We start from the raw sequence: 9,440 nt of genomic DNA, 5'->3' as shown, positions 1-9,440 counted from the left end.
TATAAAGGCCTTAATATCATCCACAAGAGAGAAGCCTTCAAGGTCTAATCACCTCTTAAAGGCCCCACCTGTCTCCTAATACCACCACACTGGCAACACCTGAATTCTCCAGGGAACGCATTCAAACCATAGTAACATAGTTATCAGTAACAACTTTGTGGTTTGGGGAAGACAATTAATCATTTGTGCCTACAATTCCTAAACTAAAAGACAAATGAGAAGGTCGCTTTAGATCAGGTCTAAAAGTTATTCCTGAATCTGTACAATCGAATTATATTCCTCTTCCAAAACTTTTCCAGATTTTAAATGATAGATGGGCAAAATCAAGCATCATAACTATAAGGGAGTGCCAGAATGCTTCAGCTGGGGTAGCCAGACCTGATAAAAGATTTATGAAGAAGTAAACATTGTAGATTCACCTGTGTTGCAAGCTGTGTTGTTCATCAAATTATTCTATTTTTTTTTTTAAACTGGTGCATTTTTTTTTTTAAGATGGCAGATTGGAGGCAGTGTTAGCATGACTCTCCCACTTGGAAGGACAAAATAGTATGTAAAATTCTCACTGTAAACGTTTTTCCAAGAAGCAATGCAGGAAGTGAACAGCAAAACTGAAAGAATCCATAGACTCTTTGAAAGAAGCAGCAGGCTGCAGCCTACACTGTGAGCCAGGTGAAAAACCATAAGCCCCCAAAGTGTGAGAGGTAAAGAGACTGGCTCCAGGATACATACTCCCACTGGGGAACCTGAAAGTCCAGGCCATGGGGGAAGGCCTTAACCCTTCACAGGGAGCACATTCAGGGAACCCTGGAACCCATTTAAGGAGCAGTGAGAAATATAAACGTAAGAGCAGCAGCAGGAAGAGGCTTGTGTGCATTCCCAGTCTCCAGCGTGAACCAAGGGAAGCTATTCCTTAGTATACCTCACAGAAAACCTCATGGAGCTCAGCCAACGAGCTCAGGTAAGGGCTGTACCTTGAAAAAAGCTCCGAACTGAAATTCACAATATAACCTCAAGTAAAGATGAACTCCCTTGGTCAGAACCAGAAAGGTGAGTGGGAAGTGTGCTGCAGCATGAGTGCAGGATCCGGGTGTAAGCTTTGCGGGTGGACAGAGAGGGGCATGGCCTGAAAGCCAGCAGTTGCTGTCACCACAAAAGCTTAGGGCCTCAGGCAATTGTGAGTTCTGAGTGCAGACTGCCTGGAACATGGCTCACTGCTGCCAGCAGAGTACTGCAGGAGCCTGATCTGCCTTGCCAACTGTGTGGAATCTGGGTTAGGCTTACTGCTGTGTGCTACTACCTGTGCAAACTCTTCTGTGCAGCAGAGGCAGCAATGCTCCCCTATGGAACATTACCCCAGTGGCCAGAGAACCAACTCCATCTCCAATAGGAGCCACTGCTTGCCATGCACATGGTGACTCAGAGCGCAGACCCACCTAACACAGCCCTCATCTGGCTTTGCCCCTCCACTCATCGTGGTAGCTTAATACAAAGGGTAGAAACCCTAGGGAGGTTTATAGCCCCATCTATCACCTGAGAGCCAGACTACTGACCATGGGCAACATAAGGCAAGCACAAATCACACTGCTACTACCACACCTGGTACTCTTTTGCAAATGCCACCCCATAGCTGGAAGCCAACCAACACAGTCCATTACAGCATCTCCAGGTGGAATAACACTGCACTCAGAAAAGAGAAAACTACTGTGTGACCTCAGCTATTACCACTGCCTGCACCACCCTGTCTAACCAGGACATCCTGAGACTGTCCACATAACTAGTTTATTACTATTTTAATTGGCATTCAAGAAAGACAACACACTAAAGTTATCTATAATCAAGAATCCACAGAGTCTATGTCACTCCTCTGGCACCCCCATCAGAGGTGGTAGTGATAACTGCTGCTGGGAGACTGGAGGACAGGTCCTATCACTGGATCCTTAGCAGACATCCCCCAGCAATAGTATGGAACCACTGAGTGGCTGGATCCAGAGGAGCAGCAGTGCTCACAGTAGTCTGTCTCTCAGGTACTCCTATTCCTAGGGGAAGGGAGAGTGCACCACTTAATGGGAACACTCTGTGTGACAAAAGAATCCAGATGGCAGGTCTTGAGGATCAGATTGTTCCACCTGTAAAAAGTTTCTTTCAATAGAGGCAGAATTGCAGGGATGGGCTCAGCATGGAATGTCTACAGCTGTACCCCAACAGTCAGACAGCCCTGGTGCTTATCAAGGATCTTAGAGAAGGGGACTTCCTACCTACCTCATCCTCCACTGCACACACAGCTGGGTCTTCCCCCACAAGAACTCAACGTGGGTGCACCCACAGACAGACTTTCTAGAACACTTTGGGGTGACTGCATCCCCACAGGAGAAGCACCCTCCAGTTTCAGGCTTACATGAGAGACAGAGTCACAATTCTTCTCTACTTGGAACATTAACATTCTGACAGATGAAAAGAGAGGCCTGTGGATAGCTTCCCTGCTGACCTGACAGAAGAGCTACCACCCTAATAAGACTTCAGTGTGTCTCACTGACAGATCCCCAGCCCCCTCTGTCAAGGCTGGGACCTCTGCCCACCATTGGATATTGTATTTACCCACCTGCTTCAGCCACAGTAGGTTCCTATCTAGGAACACCTCTCCTACTGGCCTGAAGCCTGAACCATCAACCCACTGAATAAAATACTAGGGAAAAGTAAATAAATTAAGAAATGCATACCACACTGGAATGAGATAAGCTTCCAGAGACAGTAAGTTTTCTTGCACACCAAGCACATTATTACTATGACTAGCATCTGAGAAAGCCATCGTACCAAGTCTCTCTATAACCAAGGAAATCACACAGAGTTTTCACCTGAAAGCACCAAAAACCAAATTAGGCTATAAACAACTATAAACATTAAATTCAAATCCTTAAGAAGGAAAATACGAAATTTTTTTTTAAAAATCACACAATCAAATCAAATAAATTTAAGAAAAATTAGAGGAAATAGTCTACCCAAGTGAGAAAGAACCAGAAAACTAATTCTGTTAAAATGATAAATGGGGTAACACCTCCCAAAAGATCACATTAGTGCTCTAGCAATGGAGCCAAACCAAGATAAAATATTAGAAATACCAAATGAAGAATTCAGATTAAAAGTTACACAAGGAGATACTGGAGAAAGGTGAAAACCAACATGAAGAAATTTTTTAAAAATTCAGATTGTAAATGAAACATTTTCTAGAGAGCTAGATATCATTAAAAAAAAGAACTTCTGGAAATGAAAAGCACATTTAGGAATTACAAAATGTAGTGGAAAGTTTTAACAGTAGACTAGAAGAAGTAGAAGAAGGAACTTCAGAATTCAAAGAAAGGCTTTCAAATTAACCCAACTAGACGAAAATGAAGAAAAAAGAATCAAATAAACAAACTCTCCAAGAAATATGGTAATATGTAAAATAGCCAAACCTACGAATAATTGGTGTTTCTGAGGAAGAAAACAAAAAGTTTAGAAAACTTATTTGAAGAAAATAATTGAGGAAAACTTCCCTGGCCTTGCTGGAGATTTAGATATCCAAATCCAAGAAGCTCAAAGAACTCCTAAGAAACTCATTGCAAAAAGATCACCACCAAGGCATAGTCGTCAGGCCATCTAAAATCAACATGTAGAAAAAAAAATCTAAGGGCAGTGAGACAAAAAGTATCAGGTCACCTGTAAAGGAAAACCTATAAGTCTAACAGCAGACTTCTCAACAGAAACCTTATAAGCCAAAAGGAATTGGGATTCTATCTTTAGCCACCTTAAACAGAATAACTGTCAACCAAGAATGTTGTATCCAGCAAAACTAAGTTTCATAAATGAAAGACAGATAAAGTCATTTTCAGACAAAGAAATATGAGGGAATTTGTAGTGCTACCAAACCAGCACTACAAGAAATGTGAAAAGGAGTTCTAAGTCTTGAAACAAAAGCTCAATATGCACCAAAATAGAACCTCTTGAAAGCATAAAACTCACAGGGTCTATCAAATAATAACACAATGAAAAATGCAAAGTATCTAGGTAGCAATTAATACAATGAGTAGAAGAATACCTTGCATCTCAATATTAATACTGAACATAAATAGCCTAAATGCTCCACTTAAAACAAAAAGATTGGCAGAATCAATTTTAAAAAATCATAAACTAAATATCTGCTGTCTTCAAGAGACTCATCTAACATGTAAGGACTCATATAAACTCTCAAGGTAAAGGGGTAGAAAAAGATATTTCATGCAAATGAAAACCAAAAGTGAGCAGCAGAAGCTAGTCTTATACCAGACATAACAGACTTCAAAGAAATAACAGGTTAAAAAAGAAAAAAAAAGTCAAAGAAGGTCATTATATAATGATAAAAGGATCCAATCCAAAGATATTAGGCATAAATTGATATTTACCTGACACTAGAGCTCTCAGATTCATAATCTTTAACGAAATACTAGCGAACTGAATCCAACAGGCTAATCAAAAACACAATGCTGGGCAGAGTGGCTCACACCTGTAATCCCAACACTTGGCAGGCCAAGGTGGGTGGATCACCTGAGGTCAGGAGTTCAAGACCAGCCTGGCCAACATGATGAACCCTGTCTCTCCTAAAAATACAATAATTAGCCAGGTGTGGAGGTGTGTGCTTGCAGGCACAGCTACTAGGGAGGCTGAGGCAGGAGACTCACGAATTGAGGAGGCAGAGGTTGTGGTGAGCCGAGATCATGCCACTGCACTCCAGCCTGGGCAACAGAGAAATTCCATCTCAAAAAAAAAGAAAAGAAAAGAAAAAGAGAAAAAGAAATACATAAAAGGAGAATACACCATGCTCAAGTGAGTTTCATCCCAGGGATGGTTTAACATAAGCAAGTCAATAAATGTGACACATCACATAATTAGAATTAAAAACAAAACCATATGAATATCTCAATAGATGCAGAAAAAGCATTCAATAAAATCCTGCATTCCTTTATGATAAAAACCCTCAACAAACTAAGCATAGAAAAGACTTACCTCAAAATAATAAAAGCCACATAGCACAAAGCCACAGGCAACATCATACTGAAGGGGAAAGGTTGAAAGCATTCCTCCTGAGAACAAGACAAGGATACCCACCTTCATTATTTCTGTTCATCATGGTACTAGAAGTCCTAGCCAGAGCAATCAGGCAACAGAAAGAAATAAAAGGCCTCCAGATTGGTAAACAGGACATCACATTATTGCTGTTTGCCAGACAGGATTGTATATCTAGCAAACTCTGAAGACTCCTCCAAAAGACTCCTAGATTTGACAAACAAATTCAGTAAAGTCTCAGGTTGCAAAACCACTGTATACAATTCAGTAGCACCGCTATATGCCAGTAACAACCAAGTTGAGAGTCAAATCAATAACTCAACACTTTTACAGCAGCTGCAAAAAATAAAATAAAATACCTAGGATATACTTAACCAAGGAGGTGAAAGAGTTCTGCAAGGAGAACTACAAAACACTGCTGAAAGAAATCATAGAGGACACAAACAAATCAAAACACATCCAATGCTCATGGACTGGAATAAATAATATTGTGAAAATGACTATACTGCCCAAAGTGATCTGCAGATTCAATGCAATTTCCATCAAAATACCATCATCATTTTTTCACAGAACTAGAAAAAAAATCCTAAAATTCCTATGGAACCATAAAAAAGTCTGGATAGCCAAAGCAATCTTAAGCACAAAGAACAAATCCGGAAGTATCACATAATTAGACCTCAAATTTACTGTAAGGCTATAGTTACCAAAACAGCATGGTACCGCTACAAAAGCAGACACATGAACCAATGGAACAGAAAAAGAGAACTCAGAAGTAAAGCCCAATGTCAGGGCCAGTGGCTCACGCCTGTAATCCCATCACTTTGGGAGACCGAGAAGGGCAGATCACTTGAGGCCAGGAGTTTGAGACCACCCTGGCCAACATGGCGAGACCTCATCTCTACTAAAAATACAAAACTTAGCTGGATGTGGTGGTGCGCACCTGTAATCCCAGCTACTCAGGAGGGTGAGGCAGGAAAATCGCTTGAACCTGGGAGGCAGAGGCTGCAATGAGTCGAGATTGTGCCACTGCACTGCAGTCTGGGCAGCAGAGCAAGACCACATCTCAAAATAAAAACAAAAACAGGTTATTAGGGAAATGCAAGTCAAAACTACATTGAGATACCATCTCACGCCAGTCAGAATGGCGATCATTAAAGAATCTGGAGACAACAGATGCTGGAGAGGAGGTGGAGAAATAGGAACACTTTTACACTGTTGGTGGGAGTGTATATTAGTTCAACCCTTGTGGAAGACAGTGTGGTGATTCCCCAAGGACCTAGAAATAGAATTTCCATTTGACCCAGCAATCCCATTACTGGGTATATATCCAAAGGATTATAAATTGTTCTGTTATAAAGACACATGTACACGAATGTTCATCACCATGGCACTGTTTACAATAGCAAAGACTTGGAACCAACCCAAATGCCCTTCGATGATAGACTGGACAGGGAAAATGTAGTACATAAACACCATGGAATACTATGCAGCCATAAAAAAACGATGAATTCATGTCCTTTGTAGGGACATGGATGAACTTGGAAACCATCATTCTCAGCAAACTGACACAAGAACAGAAAATCAAACACCACATGTTCTCACTCATAGGTGGGTGTTGAACAATGAGAACACATGGACACAGGGAGGGGAACACTACACACTGGGGTCTGTGTGTGGGGGGGAATAGCGGAGGGACAAAGGAGAGATAGCATGGGGAGAAATGCCACATATAGGTGAAGGGGAGGAAGGAAGCAAATCACACTGCCATGTATGTCCCTATGCAACAATCTTGCATATCCTTCACATGTACCTCAAAACCTAAAACAGGCCTGGCACAGTGGCTCAGGCCTATAATCCCAGCACTTTGGGAGGCCGAGGCGGGTGGATCACGAGGTCAAGAGATCGAGACCATCCTGGTCAACATGGTGAAACCCCGTCTCTACTAAAAATACAAAAAATTAGCTGGGTATGGTGGCACATGCCTGTAATCCCAGCTACTCAGGAGGCTGAGGCAGGAGAATTGCCTGAACCCAGGAACCCAGGAGGCGGAGGTTGCGGTGAGCCGAGATCGAGCCATTGCACTCCAGCCTGGGTAACAAGAGCGAAACTCCGTCTCAAACAACAACAACAACAACAACAACAACAAAAAACCTAAAACGTAATAAAATATATATTAAAAAAAATAAATAAGAGAGAGGCGGCGGCACCACGCGGACAGGAGCTGGGTGGGTGGGTTCCGAGCGGCGGTGGCTGAAGACCGGACGCAGTTGAAGCGGCTCCGTCAGCTGATGGAGGCGAGACCTGAGCAGCGCGAGCTGGAACGCGGCCGAGCCCCGGGCGCTGTCCCCGGCGGGTGGGCACAAGTGGGCGAGGAGCCCCGCACCTCAGCCTAGCCTGTGCACGAAGGCGACGGACGCCACCGAGAACCCACACCGGGACGGAAGGCGGGTCTCCGGCGCCACCGCGGCGCCCCCTAGCGGGAATCAAAATCAAATCTCCGAGAGCGACCAGGTCAATGCGAGCGAGCAAGAACCAGGAGGACGTGGGAAAAAAGCTACTTGGGGGCTTGAGCTGCGATACCAGCAAAAAAGATTTAAAAGACTATTTCACTAAATTTGGAGAGGTCATTGACTGCACAATAAAAATGGATCCCAACACTGGACGATCAAGAGGGTTTGGGTTTATCCTGTTCTACAATGCAGCCAGTGTGAAGGTCCCAGACCAGGAGCACAGGCTGGATGTCCGTGTCATTGACCCCAAAAAGGCCATGGCTATGAAGAAGGACCCGGTGAAGAAAATCTTCATCGGGGGTCTGAATCCTGAAGCCTCCGAGGAAAAGATCAGAGAGATTTGGCGAGTTTGGGGAGATTGAGGCCATTGCAATTTCAGTGGATCCAAAGTTGAACAAAAGACGAGGTTTTGTGTTTATCACCTTTTATTATTTATTTATTTATTTATTTATTTTTTGAGACGGTGTTTAGCTCTTGTTACCCAGGCTGGAGTGCAATGGCGCGATCTCGGCTCACCGCAACCTCTGCCTCCTGGGTTCAGGCAATTCTCCTGCCTCAGCCTCCTGAGTAGCTGGGATTACAGGCACGCGCCACCATGCCCAGCTATTTTTTTGTATCTTTAGTAGAGACGGGGTTTCACCATGTTGACCAGGATGGTCTCAATATCTTGACCTCGTGATCCACCCGCCTCGGCCTCCCAAAGTGCTGGGATTACAGGCTTGAGCCACCACGCCCGGCCCGTTTATCACCTTTTAAAAAAGAACCCGTGAAGAAGGTTCTGGAGAAAAAGTTCCATACTATCAGTGGAAACGAGCGTGAGGTCAAGGTGGCCCAGCCCAAAGCAGTTTATTAGCAGCAGCAGTATGGCTCTGGGGGCCCTGGAACCCTCCACGAGGGAACCGAGGCAGCAGAGGCGGTGGAGGAGGTGGAGGTCAGGGTGATACAAACTACGGCAAGAGCCGGAGACACGGTGGCCATCAGGACAAGCCACACTGAGGCGGCGGCAGGAGAGACCAACTGACCGCACACTCGCTTTGTCAGGATATGGAGGGAACACAATTACGTACCAAATGTAACTTGGCAAACTTTCTATGGCCTGTCCCGTGTGCCTCTTACTTAAAATTCCCCCCATGGAAATCACTCTCCTGTTTACCAATTCCAGAGCTCTAGTTGTTCAGGCAGCGTGTGGTGTTTGAGAGACCAGAGCGCATTGTGGGCTGATTTTTTTTTTTTTTAACCGAGTTTTGCTCTTGTTGCCCAGGCTGGAGTGCAATGGCGCCATCTCGGCTCACTGCAACCTCCACCTCCAGGGTTCAAGCGATTCTCTTGCCTTATTACCAGGTTCCCCAGATGGCAGTCTCTGCTTCCTGCTGCCTGGCTCTGCAGCCTGGATCTGTGGACCCTGGTTGTAAAGTATAAATTGTTTCTTAGAAAACCAGTGTCACATTTTTTCACCTTTTAATTTCATATTATTTGTGTCATACATTTCCTATTATGGAAGTGTTAATTTTACTGTATTTTTTGGTACCTTTTGGGAATCTAATATAAGGTATTTTACATGTGTCCTGATTTTGCCACAACCTGGATATTGAAGCCATCCAAGCTTTTGAAATAAAAATTTAACCCCCCCATGAAAAAGAAATAAAGCCAAATACTTAACAGACAGCTGATTTTTGATGAATCATACATAAACAGAAACTGGGGCAATAACACCTTATTTAATAAAAGGTGCTGGAAAGGCTGACAAGCCACATGTAGAAAAATGAAACTAGAGCCCTCAAAATCAACTCAAGATGGATCAAAGACTTAAATCTAACACCTGGAAGTATAAAAATCACCGAATATAATAAGAAA

The 9,440-nt window shown here is 43.5% G+C and overlaps 1 pseudogene; it reads left to right on the top strand.

Annotated features, from left to right (window-relative positions):
• The first annotated feature begins 7,720 nt into the window (after positions 1-7,720).
• On the top strand, positions 7,721-8,582 carry LOC100387389 (heterogeneous nuclear ribonucleoprotein A/B-like; annotated as a pseudogene).
• The last annotated feature ends 858 nt before the right edge of the window (positions 8,583-9,440 follow it).

This window comes from Callithrix jacchus, chromosome 9 (assembly GCF_049354715.1).
Source record: "Callithrix jacchus isolate 240 chromosome 9, calJac240_pri, whole genome shotgun sequence".
In the NCBI taxonomy this organism is placed as follows: Eukaryota; Metazoa; Chordata; class Mammalia; order Primates; family Cebidae; genus Callithrix; species Callithrix jacchus.
This window is presented reverse-complemented; position numbering and strand designations above follow the sequence as displayed.